At 44.7% G+C, this 18096-nt stretch overlaps 1 protein-coding gene across 3 annotated transcripts in view; it reads left to right on the forward strand.

The window, feature by feature from the left end:
* Window positions 1-18096, forward strand: part of ptprk (protein tyrosine phosphatase receptor type K) — an 877717-nt gene that overhangs the window by 618937 nt on the left and 240684 nt on the right. The window lies entirely within an intron of this gene.

Genomic DNA, 18096 nt, shown 5'->3' on the forward strand with positions numbered 1-18096 from the left:
ATTGGCAAGCTGCTGACTACATTATAGCTCTCCATTTACAAGTGATATTCAGTCGACGTTGCTGTCAAGAGGTTAATTTACTCGGTTAGACAATGGGCGTAATTCTCTTTTCCCACTGGCAGCGCACCCCTGCCTAAGGACTTCCCGGTGGCATGGGAATGGAATGGCTTCAAAGGGCAATCTCATTGAAAAGCAGAGCGAATAGAGAATCCTGCCACCAGCGAACGGTGCGCCATGAGAAACACGCGGCTGGGGGATCGGGGAATCCAGCCTAATGTATACAGAAAAAAATCTATAGTTAACAAGACTGTTGTCTTCGGAGATTTTGTAAACTGAGGGGCTGAATGTTCCAGATATGCGCTCTATTGACGGAACCTTTCTCCTCTACTGCCATGTTATTTTGATTCCTCCTGATCTTATTGAAGTAATAAGCTTGAAGGTTTTCAAATGAATTAGAAGGTAACTTTAGTTCTCCAAAGACTTGAATCAGTTACCATGGAAGCGGCGTCTTACTAATTATGGGGAAATTAACAGGCCGGGGACAAGTGGAGGGAGAAGAATGTTGATGAATGCAAACTATGTGACCTTATCTCATATAAGTGTCTCCATTAGAATCATGTAGTGTCTATTAAATTTTGCTTGGCCTGCCTCTGAGGTTTACACTTGGATTCCATGTAACATTAATTTTTAGTGGCATTTGCATGTCGTTTGATCAAAGTATTAATGGGGAGTAATTTGTTGGCTTCAGTTTTTTTTCCATGCAACCATTAATATGGTCTGAATACTCCACTTTGTAGACACAGTTCTTGATTTTTGCCTACCAACCTACTAAATTTGATGCTGCCACATTTTAATCAGCCCCGATTTGTGTAAAAAGAAAATCAAAAATTAGCTTGCTGATATCCATTGTTATCAGTTTATTTGCATTAGTAAATTTTGTTGTAACATCGTAAAAAACATGGTGTATGTGGGAGAGAGGGTGAGAATGCTGTGCGTATTGCTCCTTGATTGATCAGTAAAGCTTCCTGCAACTCATTTAAATCTCATGGAAGTCACATTTAAGGGGAATTATTGGTCAAGACTGTGTTTCTTGAACTCAGTCCTTCATCAGGAAATGAGGGGAGTGAGCCCATCCTCTCGTGAATCGATAGGTGCAACAGACATTCACATTTTCTCGAGAGTTGTGCAATGAATCCTGTAACTTGAGAGGAATTTGTGAGTATTTGCCATTTGTTTCAAAGGGGCTTCCTTTTGTTTTGGTCAATCCTCAGAACTTTTTTAATTGATTGTTTTAAAGTTGTTTTCCGAGCGTGGTCTGATTCGCATCAAAAAGAGGCTGAGAGTGTAATTTAGCGATGTTTCCTTTCTGTATCAGGCATTAGACCATCTGCTTCAGTAATTTGTGATGGTTCATCATTTCGAACCATAAAGCAGTAAGATGGTCTGTTTAGTGGAGGTGGCAGATTTCTGCCCATCTGTGCCCATGTTACGGTATGTCACTTATATTTTAGATCTTGATTGCTCCAAGCAAAGATAGATGCAATGTCAAGGTCGTTAGGTGTATATGTGTCTCAGTGCATTCTGTCTCCAGTTAGCTGACAACTGTAGACAAGCAGTAATTATCTCACGTCATGTGACAGTGTACCTTACGAGGCTATTTGTGAACAGAATTTTCATGCTAAATTTGCCTGAATAAAGGTATTATCAGTAGAAATACGAAAGTTTGATATTGGTATGTATTGTAAGAATGATAAATGTGAGATGTTTTTGTAGTCCCAAGTTGTTTCTGTAGTCCCAAGTTAATGTCAGAAATATTTTAGGTTGATGTTGTGGTGCACACAGTTTTATTTTGCACATCTATATTTAATGTATTTAAACATTTCACAAGCAAAAAGACTAAATGTACGATACACACATGTTTTTCCCCAGAGTGACAGGAATCAGCTTTAAACAAATGGTTTCATGATTTTCTTGTCATTCTAACGTTTCTTACTCTATTTACTGATGATGTAGGTCCTGATCTTAACCCCTACCCCTCATGCTCACAAACGTTCCCATTGGCAAGTTAAGTTAGCTGTGAATAGGATCTACCATTGTTTTACACAAAGTCAAACTTTTCCCCCAATTTCAACTTGATGGGGATTAAAACCAGGTAAGATGTAGAGTGAGCATCTGGCCCAAACCAAATATATACCAGCCTGGCAAGTTATGTTAAAGTCAGGGCGACATGAGAGAGTGGCTTTTCTTGATCAGGTGCTATTTCCTTACCTTTCAGCACACAGGGGCTGGTTTAGCTTAGTGGGCTAGACAGCTGGTTTGTAATGCAGAACAAGGCCAACAGCGCAGGTTCAATTCCTGTACCAGCTGAGAATTCTGAATTCTCCCTCTGTGTACCCGAACAGTTGACGGAATGTGGCGACTAGGAGCTTTTCACAATAACTTCATTGCAGTGTTAATGTAAGCTTACTTATGACAATAACGTTCTTATTTTTTCTTTTTTTTCTCTTCCTAACGAGCCCCATCTCAACCCCTTATCCCTTTCAACTACAAGTTGATAATTCTATTTCTTCGTTCACTGAGGTGTTAGCAGATACTGTTTTCACCAGGCTCACCTTTCCCATAATTCTTCACTTCATTCCCATCCCCTGATGCTACCTGCCATGATTAAAATCAACAAGAACAACCTTTGTGACTGTGACTTTAACCCTCCTTGACCTTTCTATGGCATTCAACGCAATCAGCTACTCCATCTTCCTTTATATTCCATCCAACCAGGGCTGCTCTCTTTTGCTTTTTCTCTCCTGCAAAGTCTTCACTGCTATATGCTAATGTTCCATTTGTTTCACCTTCCTTTTCCTGCTTGCGCAGTGCCCTTCGCTGGGGTAATCTATATATGTAGCTTACGCATAGACCAGCTTTTAGCAACATCTAGCTTCATTTCTCGACCATTGTCCTCAACTCCATGAGTGTGACTGTTTCCTGACATAGTCATGCATTAGTCAAAATTTTCTCAAACTTAACATCATGAGGACTTGTTGCAATTCTTTAGTTTGTAACATTATGTTTTGAAACTAGGTCTTTAAGGTAAACCGAGGTACTCATGTGACCTGTTCGAATATCTGCTTAACAACTGCTCTGGGAGTGGTAAACATCAAAGGGCGACACGGTAGCACCGTGGTTAGCACTGTTGCTTCACAGCTCCAGGGTCCCAGGTTCGATTCCCGGCTTGGGTCACTGTCTGTGCGGAGTCTGCACGTTCTCCCCGTCTCTGCGTGGGTTTCCTCCGGGTGCTCCGGTTTCCTCCCACAAGTCCCGAAAGACGTACTTGTTAGGGGAATTGGATATTCTGAAATCCCCCTCCGTGTACCCGAACAGGTGCCGGAGTGTGGCAACTAGGGGAATTTCACAGTTACTGAAATTCCAGTGTTAATGTAAGCTTACTTGTGACACTAATAAAAATTATTATGTTATATTATGGGGCTGATGGTGTAAGGTGTTCGTAGTTGGAAACTATTGCTGCAGCGTCCGAGTTCACAATGGGCAGATTCTGAATTTTCACTCCAGGTCAGGAGTGTTGAATCAGGACAATTCCTGGCTCTGTAAACCCGACACGGGAGAAAGTGCCACAGAGGTTTGGATTTTTGTTTTGGGTAGGCAAATTAAAATGGGAGTCATGGCTGGAAGAATTCAGAGAGGCGGCCTGGTGTAGAGGTGGACCGGGCAAAATGGCAGCCTCTATGCTCGGCTGTTTACCGAAGGTATGAATAGAAGGAATAAAATAAGAAAAATCTGCCCATCACCTCCACACACAGCCCATTCCTGATCTGTACCAACACAAGACACCTACCACCTCCCCATGGTCCTTCATGCCAACCTATGCAACTCTACACATCCCCTATGGTCCCTTGTACTCCCCTTGCTAACTCTCCATCTACTTCCATAGTCCCTCATTCCCTCTCTGCCAGACCATGCCCTCCACCCACCATCACACGCCCTTAAATCTCAATGCCATCTCACCCAGTATCTACCACGAGCAGACCTCATGCCCCACCACTGAGATTAAATAAGAGTTAAATGTCTTTTAATTAATTCACTATTTCCAGAAAAGCTCTTGTGATGTAAAAACCCATTCACTCCACTTAAATTCCTTTAACCTCTTATAAAACCAAGTATTTGTATACAGCCACAATTCGAAGACTTTATACAAGCACTTGGAGCTATCAATCAAACTGTTAATTGCTAGGCACCCCATTATAATAATGATAGATTGTTAAATCCATCATGCAGCACTAATCCAGTAATAATTCACAGGTTTGTATCAATGGACAAAGTTAAATAGCAAGCACCAATTTTATTGACACTCCAGGTATTTTTAAAATATTTAAAGGGCTGGGCATACCATGACAGATTCTTTGACTGCTCCAATGAGCTATGTTCAGTTCCAATATGTTTGAACACTTTTTATGCATATTCTTTTTTAACTATCCCAAAAGTTAAGTTACCTCTCACAAAAGGTGCTTGACAAAAGGGCATCCTGGGACCATATCCAAAAGTGTACCGTACCTTTCCAAAGGGGTCCCCCATATCTAAGATCTCCAGGAAGTTTAGACCTTCTCTTACCAGGTTTAAAGTGCACAAGTTGTGTTTTCAATAGTCCACTCGTGATAATCCGACCTGACGGAGGCAACTGCACTTGAGCATGTACAGTGCCTTTGTGAACCACAGATGTGCTAAAAGATTAGAAACCAGAAGCATTTGTTGGACTCTTATTTTTGTGGAGAGTGTGATGAGTATAAAAGAGGAATGTTTCTTTCTGCAGTTTAAAATATAGCTTGCCCACTAAAAGAAAAATAATGAGTTGTCAATAATGCTTTTATCCATTTGTTACAATAAAAGTTTTAAGTCATGAAATCCTGTCACATCATCCGTTCCAGTTATTAACTGGAAGTCCGAATTTCTTTGGAAACTTCAGCGACCTCTGTGGGATTGTGATAGACTGCCCCATCTACATTTACCTCCCAATGCAAAAGTTCACTGACTCTGAAGCACTGCAACATTGGCCTGTAGGATAATATTTTAACACCCACCAAGCTGAGCTCCAAATACTAAATCCTATTTATTTCCAGCTTCACACAACAGAATTTGCCTCCACCCTTAAGCTACCTTATGAGCAGCTGAAACACTTTCCTATATTTTTATTTCTTGTAGATTTGTCAACTGCCCTTCTTGCTGGACTCCTCTACTCCATTCTGCCTAAAATCCAACCCATCCTTCCTTTGTTGCACCATAAGTGGTACATTCTTCAGTTGTCTCAACCTTTCACTCCACAACTCCAACCCTAATCTTTGCTATCTCGCCATATTTCTCTCATCAAAATCTTTCAAAATCAGTGCTTAGAAACATATACAGGTCATCTCATCTATTAGCATTTCATGCATAATTCACCTTTGTGAAGATCCTTTCTCATGTTGAAAGCACTATATAAAATTAAGATGTTTAATCTCTTTTCCACATGTGTCTAATTTGATGCCTTCAGCTGGAGGGGGCTGATGATTTGCACCATGGATGCCACTAATGCTGCCATAATGCAGGAACGAGACAGACAGCAATCTTCCTACAAAGATACTGCAGCTTCCACTCAAAATCATATTTGATATGGTGTGCAGTGGATAGCACTGCTGCTTCACGGCGCCGAGGTCCCAAGTTCGATTACGGCTCTGGGTCACTGTCTGTGTGGAGTTTGCACATTCTCCCTGTGTTTGCGTGGGTTTTACCCCCACAAAGATGTGTGCAGGGTAGGTGGATTGGCCATGCTAAATTGCCCCATAATTGGAAAAAATGAATTGGGTACTTTAAAATTATTTAAAATGTAGATGACAAGATCCTGGCCAAGGTAATGGCAATGAGAATAGAGGAATGTGTCCCGGGGGTGGTCCACGAGGACCAAACTGGGTTTGTGAACGGGAGACAACTGAACACGAATATACGGAGGTTGTTAGGGGTAATGATGATGGCCCCACCAGAGGGAGAAACGGAGATAGTAGTGGCGATGGATGCCGAGAAAGCATTTGATAGAGTGGAGTGGGATTATTTGTGGGAGGTGTTGAGGAGATTTGGTTTTGGAGAGCGGTATGTTAGATGGGTGCAGCTGTTGTATAGGGCCCCAGTGGCGAGCGTGGTCACGAATGGACGGGGATCTGCATATTTTCGGCTCCACAGAGGGACAAGGCAGGGATGCCCTCTGTCCCCATTATTGTTCGCACTGGCGATTGAGCCCCTGGCGATAGCGTTGAGGGGTTCCAAGAAGTGGAGGGGAGTACTTAGGGGAGGAGAAGAACACCGGGTATCTTTGTATGCGGACGATTTGCTACTATACGTGGCAGACCCGGCGGAGGGGATGCCAGAAATAATGCGGATACTTGGGGAGTTTGGGGATTTTTCAGGGTATAAATTGAACATGGGGAAAAGTGAGTTGTTTGTGGTGCATCCAGGGGAGCAGAGTAGAGAAATAGAGGACCTACCGTTGAGGAAGGTAACAAGGGACTTTCGTTACCTGGGGATCCAGATAGCTAAGAATTGGGGCACATTGCATAGGTTAAATTTAACGCGGTTGGTGGAACAGATGGAGGAGGATTTCAAGAGATGGGATATGGTATCCCTGTCACTGGCAGGGAGGGTGCAGGCGGTTAAGATGGTGGTCCTCCCGAGATTCCTCTTTGTGTTTCAGTGCCTCCCGGTGGTGATCACGAAGGCTTTTTTTAAAAGGATTGAAAAGAGCATCATAGGTTTTGTGTGGGCCGGGAAGACCCCGAGAGTGAGGAAGGGATTCTTACAGCGTAGCAGGGATAGGGGGGGGCTGGCACTACCGAGCCTAAGTGAGTATTATTGGGCCGCTAATATTTCAATGGTGAGTTAGTGGATGGGAGAGGAGGAGGGAGCGGCGTGGAAGAGATTAGAGAGGGCGTCCTGTAGGGGGACTAGCCTACAGGCTATGGTGACAGCCCCATTGCCGTTCTCACCGAGGAACTACACCACAAGCCCGGTGGTGGTGGCTACACTGAAGATTTGGGGACAGTGGAGATGGCATAGGGGAAAGACTGGAGCCTTGGGGGGGTCCCCGATAAGAAACAATCATAGGTTTGCCCCGGGGGGAATGGATGGGGGATATGGAATGTGGCAAAGAGCAGGAATAACGCAACTGAAAGATCTGTTTGTGGATGGGAAGTTCGCGAGTCTGGGAGCGCTGACCGAGAAATATGGGTTTCCCCAAGGGAATGCATTCAGGTATATGCAACTGAGGGCTTTTGCGAGGCAACAGGTGAGGGAATTCCCGCAGCTCCCGACACAAGAGGTGCAGGACAGAGTGATCTCAAAGACATGGGTGGGGGATGGTAAGGTGTCAGATATATATAGGGAAATGAGGGACGAAGGGGAGACTATGGTAGATGAACTAAAAGGGAAATGGGAAGAAGAGCTGGGGGAGGAGATCGAGGAGGGGCTGTGGGCAGATGCCCTAAGCAGGGTAAACTCATCGTCCTCGTGTGCCAGGCTAAGCCTGATTCAGTTTAAGGTATTACACAGGGCACATATGACTGGAGCACGGCTCAGTAAATTTTTTGGGGTGGAGGATAGGTGTGCGAGGTGCTCGAGAAGCCCAGCGAATCATACCCATATGTTTTGGTCATGCCCGGCACTACAGGGGTTTTGGATGGGGGTGACAAAGGTGCTTTCAAAAGTAGTAGGAGTCCGGGTCGAACCAAGCTGGGGGTTGGCTATATTTGGGGTTGCACAAGAGCCGGGAGTGCAGGAGGCGAGAGAGGCCGATGTTTTGGCCTTTGCGTCCCTAGTAGCCCGGCGCAGGATATTGCTAATGTGGAAAGAAGCCAAGCCCCCGGGGGTGGAGACCTGGATAAATGACATGGCGGGGTTTATAAAGCTAGAGCGGATTAAGTTCGTCCTAAGGGGGTCGGCTCAAGGGTTCACCAGGCGGTGGCAACCGTTCGTCGAATACCTCGCAGAAAGATAGACGGAATGGAAAAAAGAAGGCAGCAGCAGCAGCCCAGGATCGGGGTGGGGGGGGGGGGGGGGGGGGGGGGAGGAGGAACCAGAAGGACTCTCAGGGTTGTTAATATATACTGTATAGTATGTATAGGTCGTTGCTACAGATAATTATATATTGGACTGTTAAATTATATTTTTGGAGCGTGTTACTTGTGACAAGGCAGTTGCCAATTAGGGCTAGTTTTCATTTTTGTTATTTATTATTTATTCATTTTTTGTTTATAAAATAGGTCATTGTTATTTGTGTTGTTATAATATTGTGTAAAGGATGCACAATGTACTGTGTTGGTTGACCAAAAATTTTCAATAAAATATTTAATAAAAAAAAATTATTTAAATAAATTTTAAAAATATTTGATATGATGCATTTTGAGCACGAAGAGTAAGAAATGTAAATTCATCCATCACCACTCTGATGTTAAATGCAACAGCGAGGGTCCTACACTGTCCCACTTTTTGATATTGAAATTATTTACTTCAATCTTAAATTAAATGTCAAGAAAATTCAGTTGTACCTGGAAACAAACACAAAAGAGACCACATGAAATTGGTGCTGAAAAATGAAAATCAAATAATAATGAATATTTATTATAATGAATCAGGCATGCAGCCAACTATACATTGACTGCATGTCTATGTGCTGGGGTTTGCGGGTTGTGGAAATTCAGCTGCTATTTAAAGATGGAGTACCTTTTGAAGGGGAGATGCACTTTGATTGAAAGCAGCGGAGCAGGTTTTAAGTAATTAAATTTCAGCCAGACAAGAGGCATTGGACTTTCCAATGTTGCTTTGCAGACTCCTGAGCTAAGTGGTGGACTGAAGGATGGAGATGCTATCTAGATAGCGCCTTTGCGATTAGTGTGGAAAGGCTGCAGAGCGTGAAAATGTCATAGAGGAGGTCAGCGCCAAGAGCTTACCTCTGAGGGCATGACTGTATTACCAAAAAAACCTCATCAGAGTTGACCAAATAAGAATGTTAACCACTTAAACTCAATAATCCCCTCACCCACTTCATAGTTCATAGAATTTACACTGCTGAAGGAGGCCATTTGGCCCTTGGAAAGAGAGCCCTATGCAAGTCCATGCCTCCACCCTATGCCTGTAATCGCACTTAACAATTTTGGACACTAAGGGCAATTTAGCATGGCCAATCCACCTAACTTGCACATCTTTGGACTATGGGAGGAAACCGGAGCACCCAGAGGAAACCCACACAAACATGGGGAGAACGTGCAGACACCGCACAGTGACCCAAACAGAGAATCGAACCTGGGACCCTGGAGCTGTGAAGCACCTGTGCTAACCATTGTGCTACCTTTTGTCTTGCAATATATCTCTGTATGCTTCCCATCATACTCTCATGGTCATCACACTTGGGAACCTTGTTTCCTCACAATTCAATTTTTGTCCTTAATATAAACCTTTCAGCCATATTCTCCAACAACCGCTCAAAGTTGCTGCTACAAACCCCTTCTTAGCAGGAGAAGGATATGCACAATGTGTCATTGGAGAATGTCGAACCCACCTGCGCACCCACTTCATCATGTAAGAAAAAGTAGTGATGGCTGTCATAGACCGAGCAAGAGTCATGGCCATGATGAGTAACAACACTGGGGATGATCTAGCAGGGTTCCTAACCATATTCTTTCTTTCCGTTCTTACCTTCCTGTGCTCACTGTGCATAACAAACTGCAAATATTTTAAGCAGTTATCACTTTCTTTTCTCTTCCTTCACTGTGAAAGCTCATCCTTCTCTCTCATTTCAGAAGCTGGAAATCTGGAGATGTTTCTGCTGCTTCAGGAAGAAGAGACATATTGTTTTGAAAATGCACAATCACTCAATCTAAATCTAGAAAACACCAGCTCAAATAGAGAACAAAGCACACTTTAAAGCGCAGGCTGGAGGAGAGCATTTCATGCGGTGCAGGGGATAGGGCCGAGGGAGTAAAACCCTACTTTTGTCAGATCTTCAGAATATAAGCTTGTGTACTGTCCCTTTTGCAGACACTTTTGATGCAAATATTGAAAACTGAATTATAGATCCCAGAACTTCTAGATGCACTGGACAGCCTGTCAGTGAACTGGCATACTTTGGTTCAAAGCAGAGTAGGGTAGTCCAACTCCTATTCCTGGGCGCACTCTGTGTCAACCCTTCTTATGGAGCAGTCTTTTCCACTCTGGAAGTATTCTCTTTAATGCTGCACAGTCAACTGGCTGAGACTGTCACGTTCCAGGCTAAGAAGCTGCAGCTGAGCCCTCGAGCCACACAGCTGCTTGAGTTGTCCTTGATGGATGTCGAGAGTGTCCTCAGTGGAGCAAAGGCAGCGCAGAGAACTGGCGGAAGATAAATTAATTAGGATCGCTGCCAGCAAACTGGGCACAGACCAGCACGATGCTCTGCCTGAGGTCACAAACCGGCTGTAGAGACTGGAATCCCTTTCTATTCAGAAAGATGCGAGGATAATGATGGGAAGAGCGAAAGGCAAAGTTGGCAGTTTGCACACTGGGAAAGTCAGCCATGTAGGTGAAGCCCAGTGCACTCTTGTCATAACTCACTCTTCCCATGGGAAAAAGCCATCCTAACACAGAGAGACTCGATGACTTCCCTGTTACAGAAATAGACTGCAAACCCTGAAATGTCGTCGGCGTCATCTCCTGCGTCCTGGGAGAACCTGTTGCATAAATGTAAGGGTCACAGTGGTCACAACAGCCACAATTAGTGCTGTCCTTGACTAAGCACAAGGCTTGAGTTGTGACTGCAGCTTGATGATAACCTTTGTGGAAGTAGCTGAGATATTGCTCCTCCGTGAATTTTAAGTCAGAAAAATGCTCCATGGAGGATCACCATGGATATGGTCTATTGCACAGTGCTGCTCGCCTCTATCTTCTGCAAGCTGCGCTTGCGTCTCTTCACTTTGTTGCACCCATCATTTTCCAGCTCTAATGATTGCCCAATGAAGCTGTCTATGAGATAGTAAACCTATTCAGGAGGCTGCAACGGCAATTAAACACGAGCAAGAAGTAAATGTTGAACAGTAAGAGGTTGACACAGTCAGAAAACAGGTTAAAAAAAACCCTGCAGTTAGCCAGCAACTGCAAGTGACAAGCCAATTAACCTGTATGTAATAAATGCTCCTTTTAAATGCTCCTGCAAGGTTCTGCTTGTCTGATAGTACCATAGATTGCAGGGCAAGTTAATTACGTGGCTGATGTTGCCCTTTTTGGTGTTGTCTCTTAATTTGGCTCTATTTAATCACGTTTGCTCAAGAGTCGCCAGGTATCTTTTGACACTGCCACAAGGTTCAGAACCGAATACTGATCAATGACTCAATACACCAGTTAGTAAGTTCAAAAGCAATGCTCATTTATTTACACACAGTCACATCTACTCATGCATAAACTCTACAAACTAAACTACCACTATTACTAAAGCCTATACTTAGCTTTGGGCACCCACTCAGTCAGAGGAACAATGGCCGTTGCTCGGTTCTGAGGCTGCTGGATTGAGCTGTTTACAGGATAGCAACTAGGAGCATCTATCTCGTAGCATGCGTTGACTTGGAACTTACTTGGTCTGGCGTAGCTGCTAGGCTGGTCTCTCTTCACTGAGCGCCAAGGCCAAAGAAGAAAGATTCTTGGGCAATACTTTTTATACCTAAAAGGGCTTCGCGTGCTTTTGGGCGGGCCTTGAACTTGTCTTCAATTAACTGGGTCTTTCCCAATCATTCTTATTGATCTTCCTCCAGTAGAGGGGTGGGTTCCCTGGTTGCTGGGCGTGTCCTAGGTGGCCGTTGGTTTGCTTTGTTTGAGTCTCCTTTGGCGCCGGGGTGTCTGCTTTAACATTGTTTATCTAAATGTTTCCCTTTTGTCCCCGGAGATAACTCATTAGTATGTAGATGGCTTAGCAGTTTCTGTCCTGTCTGAGAGCCAAGGCTCTAATCAACAGACAGACTTGCACCTGCTTGTTTCTCAGTATTGTCCAATTTTCCCTGCATTCTTTGCAAGTGTCCATTTTGTAATCGGGATGTGGCCATCCCAGATGGCTACACAGGTCAGGTGCTGAGAAAGCCCAATATCTCAAAATCTTTTATTTTAATCAGCAAATTTCTTGTGCATGACTTGGATGCCAACCAAACAGCCCAAACCTATAGGATGGGCAGCATACTCCCAAGATGTACCAAGGTCACCCACCCCACCTTCTTGACTTTGTTAGATACTTAGATGCTCATTTCATGCTTGGAGAAAGGAGTGCACTCCATCAAATTTCTAAGTCCATCTGTTCTTCTGAGATAGTATTATCATTTAATTTTATATGCTATTTGTATTATTTTGAGCCAAACTGAGGTCACTGTGCATTCTGCAATGAAGAATATAGACTAGGAAAACCACTGACGGTAAGAAGAAAAATTGCACGATATGCATTGAACCTTTAAAAACTGGCTGTCTAAGGTGATTCTCTGCGCAGCAGCAAGAGTAAATTGGAACCAGGATTGCTTCTTAGTAGGTGGCTCAAGGGCAGCATTGATCTTGAAGCAGTTGCCTGCCTGCCTGTTTGCCTTATTGATCACAGGCAATGATTTCTCCAAAGAGACTAGAAATGGAGAGAGAAAATGATATAAAAAGCAACGGGTATGGTATTTACGTTTCCAATGATCAGAAGAATAAGAATTATAATAGTTTTGTTTCATAACTTCTGTTTCAAACAAACTTCTGTTTCAAACAATAAAAGTCCTACTTCTGTAAATACTGCAGAACTGTTTATGCTGCTTTCAATATGAAATAAGTGAAAGATACTTGAAATATTTCATTATTTGATTCGGATCAGTTCAGGCATCTTTGGAAGTTCCAGTTAAGTGCAGAAAAGGGTGTTGGAGCAAATAGCATCTCAAGCTGCCTATAAAATTGACTGAATAGTTCAAAACAAATAAATGAAATTAAAATTTGAACTCAGTGGTTTTCACACTCAGTGAACTGATCAGGTAATATAAAATATGTCACTTGCCAAGATTGACATGGCTACTGAGGTAAAATTCGAGTCACTGTAGTGCAATTGAATGCCTAGAATGCCTGTCCCGCCGGCGTGGATTAAACCACCTCCCTTACTGGCGGGACAAGGCGGCGCGGGCGGGCTCCGGGGTCCTGGGGGGGGGGGGCGATATGGCCCTGGGGGGTGCCCCCACGGTGGCCTGGCCCGCGATCGGGGCCCACCGATCCGCGACACCTAAGTGCAATTGAAATGATTTTCCTGTTTAGACTCACATAGTCTGTTATTTGATATCTCTCAATTTTTACTGTGATTTAATACTGTGCTGGCAACATCTGGATTGACTGGCTATCAATCCTGGATTAGCCCTCTTTCACCACTCTGTAATGGGAGATTTGTGGAATGTTACTGTCTCCATTTGAAATGTCAGTTCAATCCAAAGTGTTTCAAGATTTCAGTGGACAGCAATCTTGGTTTTGTTAATTAACCTTACAAGTGTTTTGAAGATTTCAAGTTGCCTTTTCCTGGCACGATGCTAGGAAACTGGTACGGAATTAAAAGGTTAGAAGCTAGGACCGAGGTGGCAGGAGGTAGGATATCTGTGGTTTCAAAAAAGTCAATTGATATGGCCCTGCAGGGCCCAGGAGGGGATTCAGGGGATTGAGAGTCTAACAGGAATATTAGTAACAGAAACGTCAGTGGCCATCCAAAATTGCTAAAGACAGGATTTGAAGAAGGCTCAAGTAGGCATCGCAAAGTGTCACACCTGAGGTCCGTGATAACAGTGGTAACAGTAGGTGAATCCCAAAGCTGCCCTGAGCTCCAAAGTCATTGACAGTGAAGGTGGGTAGACTTGATTAGGAGAAGCAGGCAAACAGCGTTTGCCAAATGCAATGTGGGTAAGTGGAAACAAATTTTGCCTTTATAAAAGGCGATAAGTAACAAAGCATTACGAATAAATATTGTAGAATCATAGAATTTACAGTGCAGAAGGAAGCCATCCAGCCCTTTGAGTCTGCACCAGCCTTTGGAAAGAGCACCCCAGTTAAGCTCACAGCTCCACCCCATCCCCGTAACCCCACCTATCCTTTTTTGGACACATAGAGCAATTTAGCATGGCCAATCCACCCAAACTGCAGATCTTTGGACTGTGGGAGGAAACCGGAGCACCCGGAGGAAACCCGCGCAGACTCAGGGAGAACATATAGACTCCACAGTGACCCAAGCTGGGAATCGAACCTTGGACACTGGAGCTGTGAAGCAACATTGCTTAACCACTGTGCTACCGTGCCGCCCTTAACTATTCGCATGGACCAAGGAAATGAAGTGATGGCAGAACTGATGGCTATGTCTACTTAGCGTTATAGTTAACTTACAGTTAAAAGGAATATCTAGCGTTGGGTACTGATGTGATTCATCCAGGAATGACAGAGAGCAAGAATTGCATATTTTCCAGGTGTGTGTATATTGGTGTGCATACATAACCATAAGTTGAAATTTCAAAGGGACTCCACATTTTGGTCACCTGGGGCGAAATTCTCCGGTATTGGCGCGATGTCCGCCGACCGGCGCCAAAAACGGCGCAAATCAGTCCGGCATCGCGCCGCCCCAAAGGTGCGGAATCCTCCGCCCCTTGACCGGCCGAGCCCTCACCTTGAGGGGCTAGGCCCGAGCCGGACTGATTTCCGCCCCGCCAGCTGGCGGAAAAGGCCTTTGGTGCCCCGCCAGCTGGCGCGGAAATGACATTGCTGGGCGGGGCATGCGCGGGAGCGTTAGCGGCCGTTCACGGCATCCCCGCGCAGGCGCTGTGGAGGGAGTCTCTTCCACCTCCGCCATGGTGGAGACCGTAGCGAAGGCGGAAGGAAAAGAGTGCCCCCACGGCACAGGCCCGCCCGCGGATCGGTGGGCCCCGATCGCGGGCCCGCCAACTGGCACGGCGCGATTCCCGCCCCCGCCGAATCTCCGGTGCCGGAGAATTTGGCAACCGGCGGGGCGGGATTCACTCCAGCCCCCGGCGATTCTCCGACCCGGCGGGGGGTCGGAGAATCCCTCCCCTAATCTCGAGATTGCAGTAATATTCAGCAGAATAGTAATAGGGGTTCAGGACATGTGCCAATCCCGAAGCTAATGCCGTGGGGTCGACGATTCAAATATCATCACAGCAACTGGTAGAATTTGAATTCATTTATTTTATTCAGAATTTAAAGTTAGTCTCAGTAACAATCACCATGAAACTATCATTGATTGTTGTAAGAACCCACCTGGTTCACTTGTGCTTTTACAAAGGAAATCTGCCATCATTAGCCAGTCTGGCCTACATGTGACTCCAGACCCACAGCAATGTGATTGACTCTTATCTGTCCTCTAACAAAATAACCCAACAAATCACTCAACGACAATCCGGGGGTGGGCAACAAATGATGACCTTGACAGTGATGCCCACATCCTATGAGAAATAGTTTTTAAAAATTCAATGATGGTATTGTCATTGAATATTAAGGGGCGATGGTTAGACCCTTTCTTGTCAGAGATGATCATTGTCTGGCACTTGTGTGGTCCAAATGCTCCTATCAGGCAAGCCTGAATGTTATCCAGGTCTTGCTGCATTTGGACATGGATGCTTCTGTATCTAATGAATCATAAATAGAACTGAACATTGTGCAATCATTAGTGGATATCCCCACATCTGACCTTCAGATGGAGGGGAGATCATTGATGAAGCAGCTGAAGGTGGTTGGACCTAGGACACTACCTGGAACTCCTGTGTAATGTCCTGAGATGATTGACCAAAAACCACAGCCATCTTTCTTTGTGCTAGGTATGACTCCAGACAATGGAGAGTCTCGTCTCCCCACCCCCCACCCCCCAATTTCCATTGATTTCAGTTTTGCTAAGCCACACCAGGTCAAAAATGTTGCCACAATGTCAAGGGCAATCATTTTCCTTCCCTCCTTCTGTCCATGTTTGGCCCAAGACTGCATTGATACAAGGCACTAAGTGAGATTTTCAAAAATGCCCAAAGATGCACAGCTTAGAAGGATTGGCCATGCTAATTGTCCTGTTGTGTCCAAACATATGTAGATTAGGTGAATTTATCATGATAAATACACATGGTCACAGGGATAGTGCGGGAGAGTGGGCCGAGGTAGAGCTCTCTTTCAGAGGGTTGATGAAGACTCAAATGGTCCGAGTGGCTCATCGGATAAATTCCTTGTACATCAGGTCATTATTACTTTTCTGTTAGTGGGAGTTTGCTATGCCAAAATTGGCTGCTGTGTGACCAACATTATGACAGTGACTACACTTCAGAAGTACTTAATTGGCTGGAATGCAGTAAAGTCATGAAAAATGCTTTATAACTACAAGATTGTTTCATTAAAATGTCATTGGTGCTACAGATGACAGATCTACAGTCTGTGCTAACTTTACTGAGCTCACCTGATGCACACATTGAGTCACAAAATTGAGCTCTGTGCTCTGGACCCGGGAAGAGGGGAGGAGACAACAACCTGGAGTGGGTGTGTGTCAAACAAAGAACAAAGAACAAAGAAATGTACAGCACAGGAACAGGCCCTTCGGCCCTCCAAGCCCGTGCCGACCATACTGCCCGACTAAACTACAATCTTCTACACTTCCTGGGTCCGTATCCTTCTATTCCCATCCTATTCATATATTTGTCAAGATGCCCCTTAAATGTCCCTATCGTCCCTGCCTCCACTACCTCCTCCGGTAGTGAGTTCCAGGCACCCACTACCCTCTGCGTAAAAAACTTGCCTCGTACATCTACTCTAAACTTTGCCCCTCTCACCTTAAACCTATGCCCCCTAGTAATTGACCCCTCTACCCTGGGGAAAAGCCTCTGACTATCCACTCTGTCTATGCCCCTCATAATTTTGTATACCTCTATCAGGTCGCCCCTCAACCTCCTTCGTTCCAGTGAGAACAAACCGAGTTTATTCAATCGCTCCTCATAGCTTATGCCCTCCATACCAGGCAACATTCTGGTAAATCTCTTCTGCACCCTCTCTAAAGCCTCCACATCCTTCTGGTAGTGTGGCGACCAGAATTGAACACTATACTCCAAGTGTGGCCTAACTAAGGTTCTATACAGCTGCAACATGACTTGCCAATTCTTATACTCAATGCCCCGGCCAATGAAGGCAAGCATGCCGTATGCCTTCTTGACTACCTTCTCCACCTGTGTTGCCCCTTTCAGTGATCTGTGGACCTGTACTCCTAGATCTCTTTGACTTTCAATACTCTTGAGGGTTCTACCATTCACTGTATATTCCCTACCTGCATTAGCCCTTCCAAAATGCATTACCTCACATTTGTCCAGGTTAAACTCCATCTGCCATCTCTCCGCCCAAGTCTCCAGACAATCTAAATCCTGCTGTATCCTCAGACAGTCCTCATCGCTATCCGCAATTCCACCAACCTTTGTGTCGTCTGCAAACTTACTAATCAGACCAGTTACATTTTCCTCCAAATCATTTATATATACTACAAAGAGCAAAGGTCCCAGCACTGATCCCTGTGGAACACCACTGGTCACAGCCCTCCAATTAGAAAAGCATCCCTCCATTGCTACCCTCTGCCTTCTATGGCCTAGCCAGTTCTGTATCCACCTTGCCAGTTCACCCCTGATCCCGTGTGACTTCACCTTTTGTACTAGTCTACCATGAGGGACCTTGTCAAAGGCCTTACTGAAGTCCATATAGACAACATCTACTGCCCTACCTGCATCAATCATCTTAGTGACCTCCTCGAAAAACTCTATCAAGTTAGTGAGACACGACCTCCCCTTCACAAAACCGTGCTGCCTCTCACTAATACGTCCATTTGCTTCCAAATGGGAGTAGATCCTGTCTCGAAGAATTCTCTCCAGTAATTTCCCTACCACTGAAGTAAGGCTCACCGGCCTGTAGTTCCCGGGATTATCCCTGCCACCCTTCTTAAACAGAGGAACAACATTGGCTATTCTCCAGTCCTCCGGGACATCCCCTGAAGACAGCGAGGATCCAAAGATTTCTGTCAAGGCCTCAGCAATT

Source organism: Scyliorhinus torazame, chromosome 4, assembly GCF_047496885.1.
Source record: "Scyliorhinus torazame isolate Kashiwa2021f chromosome 4, sScyTor2.1, whole genome shotgun sequence".
Lineage (NCBI taxonomy): Eukaryota > Metazoa > Chordata > Chondrichthyes > Carcharhiniformes > Scyliorhinidae > Scyliorhinus > Scyliorhinus torazame.